Below are 17,964 nucleotides of genomic sequence, written 5' to 3'. Positions count from 1 at the left end.
AACAATTGTGTCCCTGTACAGCAATTAGAGCAATGGTTTTCTATTCCGTTTATTCACTCTGTCTTATCACTCCAGAAAAGGGAAATAAATCAGGCTGTTGCCTGACCTTTAAAAAACATTGGTTGCCACTGAATCATCCTGCCACTGATATCACTTGATTGTCTCCTCAAGTCTCTTTCTACACATCCAGCAGCTGGCAATAACAGAGCTGTAGGCCTTGTGTTTTCATGAAGCAGCCTTTTTCCTTTGTTTCTTAAGGTAAATAAAGTAAAGCAATTGGAAGCAACTGAAAGAGAAATTTATCATCATGTCCACTGTGCCTGTAGAGAGAAAATCAGTAACAAGAATGACATCTGCATGAACGTCTATCTGAAAACTCAACATAGTATCAAAACATTAATTTTTAAAATACCTTTTATTTCTTTCTCTTCACAGTTATTTTTAATGTATCGTTCTGGCTTCCATGAAGATAAAGTGTCCAACCACCAGAATAAAATCTCTGTGTATTTATAGCTTGAGTTGACTCACAAAGATCTGGAAAACTCAGAGAATGACAACTTTAGGAATATTTCCAGAGAGATCCAAGAAATTAATGGAAACACCCTGCTCCTGTGTGTTTATGCAATCTCAACATTGGACCCTTTGCTGGATTAGAATTGATACATGAAAAGCTTTTGCCATGCAAATATGACAATGATGTAAAAGAGAGATCCATAGTTATATGTGAACATTACAAGGTTCATAGTTAGACAGTGGATATTATGCTGGCATCAAAAACTAAGAATCTGCTAGTTTTGTTGCACCATTTTGTGTCATAAACCATTGGAAGAGCAGTGGCAAAACATAAGCTGGATTCTACATTTATTCTCCTTTCCACCTCTGCTCTAACCATTGTTTAGGGCAAAGTAGACGATGCAGAGAAAGAAGTGACCTAAAAATTATTGCCTTCTCTGGAGTCAGAAAATTAAGTAAAAACATTTGCTTTGGACCTTCAACGTAGTTTCTAGTAGATACGATGGGGTTATGCAGCTTGGGTAAAACCTACATACCTGACCTGTGTAGAAAATGATTTTCTGTCATCCAACTTAGTCTGGAGACACTCTGGATTCTTTACTGACTGTATATGGAATAGAAATGGAAGTAGGAAATTAGGGCAAGTGAAGATCAAGACGAATGTCAAATTAATGCCTTTTTCTTCTCATTGACCTTTGTGGCTGAACTTACTGAAAATTAATTGATCTAAGTTGTCCATTTAGGTCACCTAGGTCAATCACTCCAAGCTATCAAAAGTAGTAACCTCTTCTAACTAGCAAACAGCAGTCATTTTTGTGTCCCCTATAATTTCACTAAATTTCACTAATAATTTCACTCATTTTGCTGTTCTTATCATTGCTACTTCAAACTTTAGGAACCCTTTTCTCATTTCTAGATTAAATTTATTCATAGACTGTTCGTATCTATTTATACTCATACCAATGTTTTCTTTTAGCTTAAAATGGCTCCTCTTCTCTGATCTTTATTCCCTTGGCATATTTATAGAGAATAGCATTATCCCCTCTCCATCTTTATTTTACTAGGCTGTGTAAGGCAAGTTTTCTTCTAGTGTCTCTTGAGCAATAAATTCATCATTCCGCTATTCATCTAGTAGCTCCTTTTTGCACTTGTTTCAGGTTGATTTAATCTTTCTTGACTATGGCTTTCCAGGATTGTCAGTGTTGTAGAACATTTTACTGACACCATTGGAAAGTTTTGCATATCCAGCATATATTTAATTGTGAGAAATGAATATCTATTTTATCCTTTTGTCAACACTGTCCTGTAGTTTAAGTAACTCCCTTCACTGGTGTTTATCCTTCTGTTTTATTCCTAGGTAGCAATCATGTGACTCCTCAGCTTGTGTTTTGCTATGCTGAGCAGCCTACACTCTTCTACTCTTCTTTCACAACTGGATATCCATATTCTTAATCATTTTACCCATCTTTTCCATTTCTCTTGTCTGAATTCATCTTTCTCACAGGCGGTGAGACTCACTCACAATATTCCAAATAACACCTCCCCACGACTTTGGTATTAACACTCCCATATGTCTCCTGATATATCCAAAGAGAACATTTGACTTTTTAATGATGGTATCATACCAGTGGTTCACAGTCATTTTGGGACTGACAGATAGATATATTCAGATAGTTTTCCTTCTCTTTCTGCTCTGGCCAGTGAGATCCCAAGGCACTGCAGAAATTCTTGTCATTTGTCCGTGGGTGCATGATGTTAAACTTAAACATCAGCTCATTTTGCCCTTTTCCTATTACCCTGAATCTTCTGACATCTAATTCTTTCTGTGTAATATTCCAAAGCTGATTTCTATAGCTTGTGTCTCTTGTGTTTGTGTCATCAGTTCCTCTTTTTCTGTGCCCGGATCAGGATAATTCACAAAAACAACATATCAGATTGCTCCTAAGACTAATTTTTGAGAAAATTCACCAGTGATTGTTTTACAGCTCAACAATTCTTGTTCTGACTTTAGCCACCTTCGTAAGAATTTCATGCTTTTTGCTAGTCTACATCTCCCTGCACAGAACTAGTAATTCCTCACACAACTTCACAACTGAAATAATTTATTTAATTCTAGGCTAGATAAGATCAAATGTGTTTCCTTTGTAGAGGAAAAAAAAATAACAGAAAGAAATCAGATTATCCTGGCAGTATCTACATTTAATAAGCCCTTGTAATATTCTATTCCTCAGTCTCTTCAATGAGTCTTTCTTTCTGAATTCTTAACATACTTCCAAGGTCTGACCTATGGATTTCTTACTTCCCAGTGTACTTCTCTTTCTACATAAAGGCATTGCAGCTTCTTTTTTCCAGTTTTGTGCCATTGCTGACTTGAAGTGGTTTTAAAATCTTTCCTTCCTGAATGACGATTTCATTTGCCAGTGCTTTCAAGATTCTGGGCTGGAGAAGATCTATTCCCCTTCACTTGAAAGCATTCAACTCTTTGAGTTTAGTTTCCTCTTAAGTTCAGTTTCTAATTCCAAACTCTCCTTCCCAATACCTATCTTCTCTTTGTCTTCATGTATATCATTGAGCATATTTAAAATTGCTTTTCCAATGCCCTCTTCACATGGCACTTCTTACACAAATTGGGAGACTCCTGAGCTTTCAGCCGTTCTCTTTTCCATTTGGCCAACTTTCTCCATTTACACTCTGATGGCAATTTTTGAGAATGTACTATTCTTTAGAGTGCACAGAATACTGAACTGAACAATATTTTTAAACATGCACCAAATCCTGCTTAAAGTATCTTGAGGGAAAGTTGCCTTTTGAAATGTTCCTCTCCGTCTGGATTTCCCTGGGTTCTATCTTTACAAGAACAGAACATGTCTCTTGGTGCTCAAACTCAGTCCTGGGAGTGGTAATTCAGAAGGCTTATGCCCCAGCAAAAATAATTCTGGGAAATCAATGTTAATGGCAGTTTTCCTAGCTTCAGAAAAAGACTTCTTATGATATGCAAATAATGGAATTTTTGATTCACTGCTATGGCAAGAAACTAAATTAATAAAAGTAACTGGTTCTGGTTTATGGAAACATTTTATTGTTGTTGTTGTTCTCTTTTACTCCAGTAATGCTTAAATGCCAACTGAGAAGTGGGTCGTTTTGTGTTTCAGATTGTAAAACATACAACGAATGACAATGTCTGTCCCCAAAAGGCTAATCCTGTGTCATGGTAAAGTACGTTTTGAAAATTTGAAAATTTCTCCATGCCTCCTGGCATCTGAATAACAAACATAGCCGAGGACCTGTGGGCTGGGTAAGTACTTTTCCATGCAGGGCTTTTCTGAAGGAGGAAGGCTGTAGAACAGAGGAATGTCAGGTATATGCATGTGTATGAGAGAAAAAGATAAACTTTCTGTAGCTTTAATTTAATGTAGTAGTGAGTTTCATTTCTCTACAGGCTTTTTTTAATCTCATTTTAGTTTCCTGTATCTGCTCATGGTAACCTGATCAAACCAGTGGGAGCTCTGCAGAGTTTTGAGCACCACATGGGGCACAAAAGCCTCCAGTTTCATCAACACGTTCCTTTCCACTGACAGCACTGGAATGGTTTAGAAAATAGCTTTAGTTGTCAAGAATTAAAACCCTGTCTTATAAAACCCTTTATTTCCTTGAATCTGAGTAGGCTGGACATTTAATTACAAAGACGAAAATAATCACAGCGACCTATCAAGCCTTTGCAATTTCCTTATCTATCTTGATGACTTCCAGGGGATGGAATAATTTATTAGGTTCTCCAGCACTGCCAACATATTATTCCATTTTCATCAGTGTTGCATATATACAGATAGTTATTTGAGAATGATTTCTGGAGATAGGGATAAAAAAATTACTTGAGCGGTAGCCACTGAACACATGTAAATGAAACTAATTATAAAGTGTATTGCTCCTCATGGACAAAATAACATCCTGTGTGGCTCCACTGGCCCTCTTTGCTCATTTGTTGAAAATCTATTAATGAGAGCATATTTTAATTTGTAAATCATTACCTCCACAGCTCATCTAGCAGAGAAAGAAGGGAGTTAGCCAAACCAGCTCTATGTAATCCAAGACATTGTAACTCTGAGTAGCTCTGTTTACTAGCTTTGGCCTTATTTTAGAAGAAGAAAGGCATTCTGACACTTCACTGTCCATTTCTCTTTTACTACAAATGACAAGCAGAGTCTCCTATCATGTCACAGTGCAAAGCCTAAATGCCAGTGTTTCACAAATACTTCCCTACTCAAACAATTTTTTACTGTTTTGTTCTCTTAGTCCCTCCAAAAACATTAATTTATAGCTGCAAGGCAAGCTTTACCTGCTTTATCATAGATGCGTCTGCTGCGTTAGAATTTCAGGAAGGAGGAAGAAGCCTGGCACAAGATAGCAACTGAAGAGTTTGTCAGCTGGTGGGTGTTTTAAACCATTGGTCCCTATTAGGTGGCACTGCCATTTCTACCATTAACACAGTAAATCTGTCTAGCACATGAAACCATGCAAGAAAAGACAGGCTGTGACAGGGCTTGAAAACATATTAATATAAGTCTAGCTGCAGCAGTCCCCAGGAGAGAGCCTGTGATGTGGATCTCAGTGTCTACAACTGTGATATCTGTCATCAGCTTTCATTTTAATTTTGAGCCTATGACTTGACCTTCTGAGACAACTCATCATTTCTCTAATTACAGACTTGGGGTGCCCAGAGTTTTTAGAAATGTCTGGGGACTAGTGTTTGTTTCCTTCTTTACAAGAGCCAGGTGAAACACTTTCAGAGGGCTGGTTTTCAAAAGGCAGGCTCAGAACCTTATGGAAAATGAGTTCCCTTTATTACTTTTCAAGCCAGACTTCCAAAACTTCAGGCATCTAAAACTTTAGGCATCCAAAACTTTAGGCATCCAAAACCTAATATCCTTCTTAAAATATTCAGACATGTAGTTGATGATTATCTCAAATGAACATCCATCTTGCTTGCTTTTTAAAAGAGCATTTATGCTCAGCCATGGCAAGAAATATGTGATAGAATTTTTCTTCTAATCAGTCACTGAATTGGAATTTGAGTTTGGATGAGGTCCATGAAAGCAATTTGAATTAATATGGTCAGAACTGCAGGATAGTACAGCCAGTAATTTTTACAGTCCTCCTCAACTTCTATAAGCCTCTGCAAGTTTCAATAATCATAATGCTACTGGTGCTTTTTACCATTAACATGATTCTTTGTGCTTTCTTCTTTAATGATTACCTGGCCACACCTTCCTAATTGTCCAAGGTCTGAAGGGAAAACGTCATTTGGGCAAATCCACTGAACAGGCATCTGCATGAAACAGTGGTTTATAGTAACTAATTACATGTTAGGATTAGTCTCACTGTCAGACAATGTAACTGCCTAATGATACACCCCTGATGTCAGTGACAAATGATGAGTTGTCAGCAATAAAGCTATTTGGAGTGGAGAAGAATTTACAAGTCAAGCAGTTGTGATCTTATTTACCCACACTACTTCTTATCCCAAAGCACTGAAATTCATAAAAATGCAGCTACCCACTGGGTTGCTGATATGATTCAAGCTGATGTAGACTGACATTATAAACTATTCAGCATAAGGGGAATGGAAGAATCTTTTCAAGGGTTTATCTTACTTTCATTGTGTAGGGCTATACCATCCCCTACTCACTCTTCTGGAGGATGGATTGGCCCTACAGTAAGAAATCCAAAGTCATCTGGCAATATGGGATCATCTCTCCTGTTCCTAGCTTGACCTATGGATGGGCTGCTGTGATTCTCCTTAGGAATGACAAGGTGTTAATGAAACTATTTATAGAACTCCCCTAGCTTTATCAAGGGGACACATCTCAGTGTATGGGCTATGATGAAGTGAACAGCTTTTGTGAAGGATGAGTGCAAACAAGGGGAACAGATAAAATATTGGCAGATGAAAGGAGCCCAGTGGTACAACACTGAAAAGGGAAGTATTAAACGAAGTGTTCCAGCCACTCATGTGCTAGCTGAGGAGAAGCACCATGAAAAGGAAAAACCCACACCTGAAAACAAAATAGAGTGTAAACATGTGTAACAAATTGCTCTGACACCCTGACACCTTGGCTGAAAGCTAAGATAACTTCTAGGCAATAAATCCTGTTTCCAAGGAACTGAATTTCTTGCACTTGTGCTAGCTATGTACTGGCTGTCATCAAGGTAAAGCACGGGTTAAATCTAGAATTCAAATATTTTAGTTTGTTTGCAGCTTATAGCCAATCATAAATGCTTCCTTTTAGCTCAGCTTCCTAGTGTTTCCCTTTCATGCTGACTTCTGCTTTGTTGCATATCCAAGAAAGTGCTAACTGGGAAAACTCTGGAGGCAGTCGTAGGTGGAAGAGTGGTCCAAAGCCATCAGAGGTCCACTGAACGCTGATATGTTGATGGATAGATAGTGCTTCTCATTCTCAGAGCTACATTCTGTAGTGCTCACCTAGAGTGTGCATAGAACACTAATTTTGTCACAAATCAGAGAATTGTGGTGGTTGTTTTCACTCCTACTGAAGCTCTGTTTTATTTTATTTTATCCAACACATTGTTTCAGAGATGACTGTCCTATCCTTCACATGGTTGTTGCCTGCAGCCAGGACCATTTAGTTCTAACAAATATCCTATTTCATGCAAGAAACACCTAAAAGCTTATTACCTATTGCTGGCTGCATAAAATTACAGGCTGTCAGTATGTGTTAGATTAATCCATCTGGAGAACATAAAAGAACCACAAATGAAACTGGGTTTAACATTCCAGATAAACTGTCTTTTAAGGTTAAAAGAAAGAAAAAAAGACCCAAAATTGGTTGCTCTCTTTCCCTTCATGCAAACTAGGAAAGAGGGCAAAGAGCTATTAGATCATGCAGTCAGCTTCCTAGCTGTTTCAGAATTATATTTCTCAGAGGTGTTTCATTTGAGGTAGGTCTTCCTTGCCCAAAGGGTGGTCCCACTTCTATTATTTATTGCAGTATTCTGACCCTTGTCTTTTAGCAGGACAAAGAGGCAGAAGAAATGAAAAATAACAACAAACTTGGTCTGGCTGGGAGCAAAGAGTATTAATGCTCCTAGGGAGAAAATAATTTTCACAAACTTTACAGAAAAGTAGGAAAAACTAGGAAAAATACATTTCCTTGGAAAGGAACCTCAGATCTACTGTCATTCATTTCAGTAGCTCTGAATGTAATGATTAATGAATACTAATATCCCTTAATACCTCTTTGGGAGCATATATAGACAATAAAATTGCCTTAAATTATGTTTATGCCCATTTCAAGAGCCTATTACTGAGGAAAGAAACATAAAGGTGCTCTACAGTGATTAACAGACCAGCTCTGTGTGAATTTCCCTATTTACTACTGGGAAGAAGAATGGGACACTTGGATTAGGACTTTTGAGAATTTGAGTTAAACCACCAAGTATATGATGTTCACTATGCAGTTCATCATAACTGTAAGACTATCTAGGTGCCGATGCAGTAGCAAAGCACTCAGGTTTGTTTCATGCTGCTTTTTTTTTCTATTTCCTTCAAATGAAGATAGAGGAATCACTTTTTGACTCGCAGAGTCTTGGAGATAGAGCAACTCTAAGGTGTAAAAATGTAGCTCTAATTCTTGGAAGCAGAGATCATTTTTCCATTCTGTAGTCCTTTTATTCCACACCCACTTACACTGCCTGCCTCATCTTTCTACTCCATTACCTCCCTTTCTTATGCCACAGATAAAGATACAAAGCCATATTAGGATCCTAGAGAATCCTCTCCGTAATATCTATGCAATATATATATATGTCACACTAAATAAAGGTGGTTAAAAAAAACCAAACCCACAACCAAACAAAACCCCCCCAAACCCAAAACAACATGAAAGGCACATGATTCCTCCATACTGGAAGCTGATATATGTGCAAATCATGCCCAAGTCATTTTAAGACAGGAGCCTTGGGTCAGTTCTAGTGTGGGTAACAAACAGCAGATTAAGCATGAGCCTAAGAGGAGAAAGGCATTTGCATTTCCTCTGGCAGGAGAGTAAAATAATTACTACTGAGAAAGCTTTTTAAAAGTATGAACATTTTAACTCCACTGCATACAATAAAGGAGCCGTGGAGACCGGAGAAACCTTCCCTTCCAAAGAAATGCTTTAGAAAGAGACTTTTTTTTTTTTTTTTACAATTAAGCAACACTGTCTCCAACTGAGAGGCGATGTGGGGTGACAGGAAGAGGATTATCCATTATCCAGGCAAATGTATGAAAACAGGAGGAGGAGGAGTAGGAAGAGCATGTGGGAGTGAGCGCGAGAGATTGCGCACAGGGCGTTTTATGGCTTTGAGACACGCTCCAGTGCAGTGATTAGCACACAGCCAAGAAGTAAAGGGGTTTGAAGCAAACCCCTGGCTCTGTCCCTGACCTCCAATGTGCTCTAGGGTCCCACATAATGACACACCGTTGACACTCATTGGGGAAAGCTTGAAAAAGCTTCTCTGAAATTCAGCAAATGAGAACGTATTCAAAATGGCCTTTTTCTGACCAGGTCTGCCCACAGACAGAGGATCAGAAAAGAAAAGAAAACTGCATCTGTTAAGTAATTACTGTTGCAGGGGCTGGTGTCACCTCCACTTGGATCACTAGATCTCCCACAACTGGAGAGGAGTGAATTACCTTCATGGGGAGTCATACAGCGCTCCTTATTTCCTGGAGAAACGCCTTCAATTTCATGTTAGAATTTGTCATAATTCTACAGAACTGGAGCCATAATGCTTTGCTGTAATACTTCATACTGCCAGAGCAGAAAAAAAAGGCACAGATGGCAGGCCTGACTGTATCTTACTGAACATCACAGTTAGTCCAAGATAAGGCACCTAAGTCCAAGTAACCTCCCCTCAAAAGCAGTCATATCTTAGAATGGAGAAATACCTCTTGTGCATTTCTAATGAAGATAATCTGACAATGTCATGACAAAACATAATTGCATTTTTGTCTCACTGTGTCCTTTAGGAATAAACCCCTTTCAGCAACCTGAAATATGAACAAAATAGATTCTAGTAATACCATTTTGATTTATTCACAAGAGGAAATCTGGGATGGGAGTAGCTCGTGGGAAACACAATGCAGCAAAGAACAGAGCTGGCCAAGAGCAGTCTGTTGCCGGTAAGCAGTAGGACACAATGGGGCATGCCACATAAACTGTGTTCAGTACACCATTTATTCACTAAATCTCCACGCGTATTATTAAAAATGCTCCTAGGAAGTATCTCTCTTCTCCTCCTGCAGCTGAAGAGGCCATGAGCTTTATATTGTAACCTGGGCAAGTGGGACCTACATCAAGTGTCTGTAGTATGGCTCACGCCAAGAAATCTATTCTACTGAGTACAATACAAATACTGTTTAACTAAAGCACTAGACATTTAACTGATTGACTCTTATGCTCCCTTCTTGCTTTTCATAGCTAGCAAGGGTCCATAAACACTCAGGAAGGGGAACATAATTGCAAAAAAATTGAAACTCATAGTCACGTGGATATAAATTAAAAAAAAGAGGTCAAAGTACAGTAGCAGAGCAGCCCTCTATTACAATCTACAGATACTGTTTATGCCTCATTAAAAGGACTATGTACAGATTATAATAGCGAGAGGGGCTAAAACAGAGCTATTCTTCTTCTTTTCATTCCAAGGCTATGACCCTGGACTGTTCAAAAGCCACTGTCAAGGTGATAAGGAGGAAAAAAATCCAAGATGCACCAGCAGAGAACTAGAGATGAAGATTACAAATACAGAATGGAAAGAACTTGTGTGATTTCCTATCTAAAGAATTTTCTTGACTCCTTTTTTCCCTTCATAAAAAATACAAATATCTGCCTCTAATCCAACACCAGCCCACTTAGTGGCTAAATTACACATAGGCTCTCCCTGTTATGCTGAGTGACACAAGCAACTTTCACTGCTCAGTGCTATGGGACAGCAGGTGAGATATTCCTAATATTAACAGAGGTTCAGGCTCATTTCACACCACTGAAAAACTTCCATGATGTTACTAGTGTCATGCTACTCTAAACCTAACGTAAATTATATTGTAATCAAAGTCCTGCTCATTAACTCAGTGAAAATCTCTCTTCTTATTTATTTGGATTTTTGTTCTGGCAACAAGTTTATAACCCAGAAAAGTCTTTGAAGACCCATGTATTCAATAGTGCCATAGACACAGAAAATTATTATTTACTACTACAGTAGTCTGAAAAATTATGATATTTGATATATTATTAATAGCAGCTCTCTTGTGCTCCAATCATTAATACACACATTAATGTAAATTTTTAAAGTTCGTAACAGAAGTTGTTAAACAAAAATGGATTACAGTTATAGGATACCCTTTAAAAGAGATGTTGCCATATTGGAGACAGAGAAATCAACAGGAATTGTCAGAGGTCTAGAAATAATAACCTATAAGGAAAGACTGAGAGGAAATATTATCTAGGTAAGGGAATAATGAATCATAGAATCATAGAATCATTTTGGTTGGAAAAGACCCTTAAAAACATCAAGTCCAACTGTTAACCTAGCACTACCAAGTCTGCCATTAAACCATGTCCCTAAGCATCACATCTACACATCTTTTAAATACCTCCAGGGGTGGTGACTCAACCACTTCCCTGGGCAGCTTGTTCCAATGCTTGACAACCTTTTCAGTGAAGAAATTGCTCCTAATTTCCAATCTAAACCTCCCCTTGTGCCACCTGAGGCCATTTCCTCTTGTCCTATCACTTGTTACTTGGGAGAAGAGACCAACATTCACCTCACTACAACCTCCTTTCAGGTAGTTGCAGAGAGTGATAATGTGTCCCCTCAGCCCCCTTTTCTCCAGGCTAAACAACCCCCGTTTCCTCAGCCACTCTTCACACAACCTGTCCTCCAGACCCTTCACCAGCTTTGTTGCCCTTCTTTGGACACACTCCAGCACCTCAATGTCTTGTAGCGAGGGGCCCAAAACTGAACACAGTACTCAAGGTGCGACCTCACCAGTGCCAAGTACAGGGGGACCATCACTTCCCCGGTCCTGCTGGCCACACTGTTTCTGACACAAGCCAGGGTGCTGTTGGCCACCTTGGCCACACTGCTGGCTCATATTCAGCTGACTGTTGACCAACACTCCCAGGTCCTTTTCTGCCAGGCAGCTTTCCAGCCATTCTTCCCCAAACCTGTAGCGTTGTGTGGGGTTGTTGTGACCCAAGTTCAGGACCTGGCACTGAGCCTCGTTGAACCTCATACAGTTGGCCTTGGCCCATCTACCCAGCCTGTCCAGATCCCTCTGTAGAGCTTTCCTACCCTCAAGCAAATCAACACTCCTGGCCAACCCTGTGTTGTCTGCAAACTTACTGGGGTCCTCTTGGCCAGATCATTGATAAAGATATTAAACACAACTGGCCCCAACACTGAGCCCTGGGGAACATCACCTGTGACCAGCCACCAACTGGATTTAACTTCATTCACCACAATTCTTTGGGCCCAGACATCCAGACAGTTTTTTTACCCAGCAATGATTACCCAGCAATCTCCATCCAAGCCATGAGCAGCCAGTTTCTCCAGGAGAATGCTGTGGGAAACTGTATCAAAGTTTTTACTAAAGTCTAGGTCGACAACAGCCACAGCCATTCCCTCATCCCTTTTATGACCTTGTCATAGAAGGAGACCAGGTTAGTTAAGCAGGACCTGCCTTTCATAAACCCATGCTGACTGGGCCTGATGACCTGGTTGTGCCGTATGTGCCACGTGATGGCACTCCAGATGATCTGCTCCATAACCTTCCCCAGCACTGGGGTCAGACTGACAGGCCTGCAGTTCCCTGGATCCTCCTTCCGGCCTTTCTTGTAGATGGGCATCACATTGGCTAACCTCCAGTCAAGTGGGACCTCCCTGGTTAGCCAGGACTGCTGATAAATGATGGACAGTGGCTTGGTGAGCACTTCCACCAGCTCCCTCAGTACCCTTGGGTGGATCCCATCCTGCCCCACAGACTTCTGTGTGTCTGTCTAAGTGGTGTGGCAGGTTGCTAAGCATTTTCCCTTGGATTATGGGGGCTTCATTCTGTACCCCTTCCCTGTCTTCCAGCTCAGGGGGCTGAGTAGCTGGAGGAAACTGGTCTTACTATTAAAGACTGAAGCAAAGAAGGCATTAAGTACCTCAGCTTTTTCCTCATCCTTTGTCACGATGTTTCCCTCCGCATCCAATAAAGGATGGAGATTCTCCATAGCTCTTCTTTTGTTGCTAATGTGTTTATAGAAACATTTTTAATTGTCTTTTATGGCAGTAGCTAGATTAAGTTCTAGCTCGGCTTTGGCCCTTCTAATTTCCTCCCTACATAACTTCACGACGTCTTTGTAGTCCTCCTGAATTGCCTGCTCCTTCTTCCAAAGGTTATAAATTCTCCTTTTTTTCCCCTGAGTTCCAGCCAAAGCTCTCTGTTCAGCCAGGCTGGCCTTCTTCCCCACCAGCTCATCTTTCGGCACATGAGGACAGTCTGGAAATGAGAGGAAGTATGGAAACAGTCTGCAAATATGCAAGAGGATGCTAGAGAGACAAAGGGTATTATATCTCTTCCTTATCCATAAGATTAAGACAAGAAGTAAAGGGGTTTAAAATGCCATAAGGGAGGTTCAGGTAAGACATTAAAGAAAGCTTTCTAGTGGTAGAGCTCATGACATACCAAAGTGGGTATGGAACCTCCATCATGAGAGTTTTTTAAGAACAAGAAGGACAAACTTGCCTCAGATAATTACAGTTAATGTCACCATAGCTAGAGTATGGGTGATATGTCCTCTCAAGATTCCTTCTCTTTCTACTGTGATTTGAAATTCAACCTTTTCTCTTTTAGCAATAGGATTTTTTCCCCTTTATTTTTGCTTTCTTTATTTTGTTTGTCAAAGAAGAAAATAAAAAGTAGTTTGCTGATTGAAAGATGGCTTATTTTATCATAATTAAGGTATATCTCCTTTGGATCAAATTTAGAAACAAATTCCTGGTTTGGAAAAATTACTGAGTACTACCTCAGCATTCCAACTCAGTTTTATTATGGGAATCAATCTTTTTAAAGATACCATTAAAAACAGCCATATAGTGGATGAAGCAATCAGATAGAATAATAGTTCAAATAAGATACCTTACCCAAAACACAATGCCAGAAAGTTCTCAAAATAGGGTTTAACATTTTGAAAGGATTTATTTTCAAGTGAAGGCTTGCATCAATGTCTCTTTTGATATAGATTTATTCATACTTAAACTATATGTACAGACTTTTCCATCACTTAAATCTCAGTGCATGAGAAACAAGTTTGGGCTTATCATCTACCTAAAAGCGAGTTTCACCAGACATACATAGAGAAGAGGATCTATACATATCTACTTTCAATACTCTATTTCTCCTGTACTGTAAACACCTATCTGCTCCATGGATGAAACTTGTGTGTGAGGAAGAGTTTGGAAAACATTCTCATAAACTGCTGCCTAAGGATTTGTTTTGATTTGTTTTGTTTTTCCCCTTATGTCACACTTGCTTTAGTAGTCACGACCAGATGAAATAGCAGTATTTGGATCTGACATGCTCTTGACATTTTTGTCATGAATGCAAAACACAAGTTGAAAATGACTTGGGTTAGTATTTCTTATTGGGAGACTAGTCAGCTTTGAATTAGGAAGTTTTGATTTAAACCCAAAGGAACAACCAATAATGGAGTATAAACAATACTGCAACAATACACTATGTGGTCAATCACATAATATATGATTCAAAAACTGGTCATACAAGTGCACTGCAAACCAACTATGGGCTACAAATGGTTCATTTACATTAAATAATGAAAAGCTGCAAATTACAAAAGTGATAGAAAAAAATGTACGCTAGTTCATGAATGATATATTAACCCAGACACTGGCAAAAATCATAAAACATAGTTGGGCAAGTACTAATCTTCATTTTCATAGATTGTATGGTGTCAAACAGATTGTGAACCTGGGCTGAAAATTCAGCCACAGAGAATTGCAGGGATCAAATGGCATTATTATGTTTCCACATATGGAGAAGAAAAGGGAGGGGGAAGAATGTGGAAAAACTCTCTAAAAAAAAGACCACAAATAACAGGATACCTTAACTGCAATTCAATAAAAGTAATTTTGCGGCTAAGACAAAGTAATGACCACATTTCTGAGATTTGTAATACATAGTGGGAGCTGGGCCCAAGGGCAGCGCATAATTATTACTTGCAGTGTGTATGCTCTTTCAATACACATAAAATATTATAAAGCTTGATCTGACACAGTCAGCAGACAGTCTGTGCATTATGTTGTTACGATGAGTCTAATTTCAAGAACAGCTCAGAGCCAGAAGTAAATAAATAAACTAAGGAAATAAATAAAATATAAGGAACTAAGTAGAACAACTAACCTTTCACAGAAAAAAGAAGGGAAAAGCCAATGTGGTTGTCAAGAAGACCAGCTGTATTTCCCCATCATCGTCTTCCTCTCTGAAGACCATCCCACCTGGCAGAACTCAAGTGTTGAAAAACATTGACATCAGGAAACAAGCAAGGGAGGGAGATATAAAAATGTCTGTGACCATTAGCAGCCATAGAAAGAGTAACTGAAATGCAATGCTTTTCTGCAAAGACAATCAGGGTACGGGCTAGCAAATTCTGCTGATAATTTTGCAGGATGGGGTCCCAAGCTTTTTGCGTGGTAGAGGACAATGTGCTGTAAATAACACCATGATACTATGGAGACCATCCTGAAATGAGTTCCTGTAGCCATCCCCAGTCACTCAGGATCTAGGAACAAGCTATGTCGCGCTTATGTTAACAGATAGTCGCTCTGATCTGGATACTGTGCTTCTGTGAGATAGACTCAAAATGCACTTTAGTTCTTTGTGAGCCCGTTTCCAGACGTAAGACAATGGCATGGGACAGTCAACCTGTTTTTCAAAGGGACTGAAAGCAGTTCATGCTTCCATACTTGCTAATCTGAGTGTCAGTGAGTGGAACCGTCATTGCTTTTCTGGGTCCTGCCACATTAGGGTTCATTGCCTAGTCATCCTGGAAACTGATGGTTCACCAACCTTCCCCTGGGATTACTGGGCAAAAGAATGGCATGGATAACCACGTACTAAAGGGATTCTAATTCTCATAGGAAAAAATATTCACATTTCCTAAATGATGCCAGAATCATTATTTAAGGATCTTCTAAAAATTTTGGTAATCGAGAATTTGCTTGAAGATTATTCTGCAGGATGTTGTGGCTCAACCTCCAAGCCAATTTGAAGTTTGCAAAAGGGTCAAGATTTGGGCTGAGAAGTATACCTCACATCTTGTATCAGCATCCAAAGCCCGAATTATGAGGTCTTCTATCTTTGCCCGTTACTTTGGAATCTCAGCACAACTCAAACATTTAGGATTTCTAGCCTGGCACTGATAATGGGCAAAATTGTGACATAGTTCATATTAGAATTCAACTTACAAAGAACAGAGGAAGGTAATGTAATTAATACCAACACTATTTTATGGGAAAAAACTGGTTCGAAAAGTTGAATAATAAGGATAAAAATTATTACAAACTATCTTTAGATATCTATAAAGTGTCAGTTTTGATATCATCAACATTTTGATTAAGAAACTAAACTGATAGTGGAAACATCAATGCACATTTTAAGAATATTGTCAGATCCCTAAATGTAACTTAAGTGAGGAATTATCATCACATGAGTTAATTTCACTGAGAGATTCTGCAGACATCCTTTTTTTGGGGTGGGGGTGCTTACACTATTTAACAGTTTCACTTGTGACCTGGATCAATCAATAAATAAGTATTTTTTCAGATTAAAAAAAAAATAAAGTACTGGAAAATAACAGAGAAGATACAATGTTGTTAAGAGTCAACCCCTGATAAATGACAGAGGAAAGCATATATCTAGGAGCAGTTTTCTTCCGCGAAAGGATTGACGTGTTCCATGAAAAAATGACTGAAAAGAACTTAAGAGATTACAGCACACAATTCATTAAAATTAAGTTTTAATATCATGTCATAGAAAAAAAGCCCTTTATATTTAGGAATATTAGAAAATATAGTAGGATGAAGAGGTAATAATATCTTTGTATTTGATGCGGGTAAAACTGATTTCAGAACATTGTGTCCAAAATTTAAGAAAACTATTATGAAATAATAGGATTTCAAAGAACTACAAGCATGACTTAAGTTGCGGAAGCCATTGCTGGTAGTGGGAGACTCTAGAACTCTATTGAGCTTGTTAAAGAAAATGTATAGAACGATTTGATCACAGCCATTCTGCAACTACCTACCAAGAGAAATATTTTATGTGTTCTTCAGTTTAGCCAGAGAAATTATAACTTGATACAATGGATGGATGTTGAAGTTAAACACACCCCAATTTAAAAATTAATGCACTGGTTTTGTGATGAGGATATTTAACTTCTGGAATCATTTAATAAAAATTGTGATGGGTCTTTTGTCAAGAGAAACATTAAAATAAATATTTTGGGGAAATATCTTGTTTTGTCATGGTTTTGTCAGAGCTGTCTGCTGTAGCTCAAAGAATAATTATTTTAATGAACTTTTATATCTTTTGCAGAGAAAGTCAAAGTAGCTAATCAAGGTGATTCTTTCTTACTAATCTTATCTAATCTAGATAAAACTGACAAACCTGTCCAGCTGCCTCCTCACAGAAAAAGTTACCCTCTGAAGCCTTTCACACTGCACTCTTCTCGCCATTTTAAGCTGCAGCTCAAATGTCCAAAATAAGAAAAAGAACATTTCACTCCTCAAGTAGGTGCCTTCGGTTTTGAAGAACACTTCTGAACTTGAGGCATCAGACAACTTGACCGAGTCAACTGCAATAGGCATCCAAAAGGCATGAAGAAATATCCAGAGTCTCTTTTACTATCCAGACAAAATGTATCTGTCAAAGAAAATCCTGCTGTGTTGGTGTCAGCTTTTCTGGAGGAACTGAAATGCATAGAACTGAAGTGATGCAGAAGTCTCTGAAGTTAAATTACGCTTGCTAGGCATCCGTAAGTACCTGCTCCAAAACTTAAGGTTTAACTAGCTTCCCTGGGACTAAACAGCCTGGTGAGTGTGTTGCACCTTCTGCCACGTTTCACACATTCAGAGGTTCCACAGGAGCTGAGTGCGTGTTTGTTTTCGCTGGACAGGAAGAGAGTTTTACGTTTCTTACTTCAGTTGTTTACTGGAAAGATTGAACCCTTCGAAACCAAAATATAGAATTTACCAAAACTAAGCTTTGTTTGGAGTTACTATTTAATTATAAAGGACTGCAAGCAAAATTGAAATCAGAGACTAAAGGTTGAGAAAACATATAAGAACAGAAATGAATGAAAAAACGTCTCCCAGAACCACCTGGGCTAG

The 17,964-nt window shown here is 38.8% G+C and overlaps 1 long non-coding RNA gene across 1 annotated transcript in view; it reads right to left on the bottom strand.

The window, feature by feature from the left end:
* Nucleotides 1-1,029: 1,029 nt before the first annotated feature.
* Nucleotides 1,030-17,964, bottom strand: part of LOC129205198 (uncharacterized) — a 234,219-nt gene continuing 217,284 nt past the window's right edge. The window contains exon 19 of the long non-coding RNA XR_008576648.1: nt 1,030-1,117. This is a non-coding gene — a long non-coding RNA (uncharacterized LOC129205198). The remainder of the gene's footprint in view (nt 1,118-17,964) is intronic.

Source organism: Grus americana, chromosome 3 (assembly GCF_028858705.1).
Source record: "Grus americana isolate bGruAme1 chromosome 3, bGruAme1.mat, whole genome shotgun sequence".
Classification (NCBI taxonomy): Eukaryota; Metazoa; Chordata; class Aves; order Gruiformes; family Gruidae; genus Grus; species Grus americana.
This window is presented reverse-complemented; position numbering and strand designations above follow the sequence as displayed.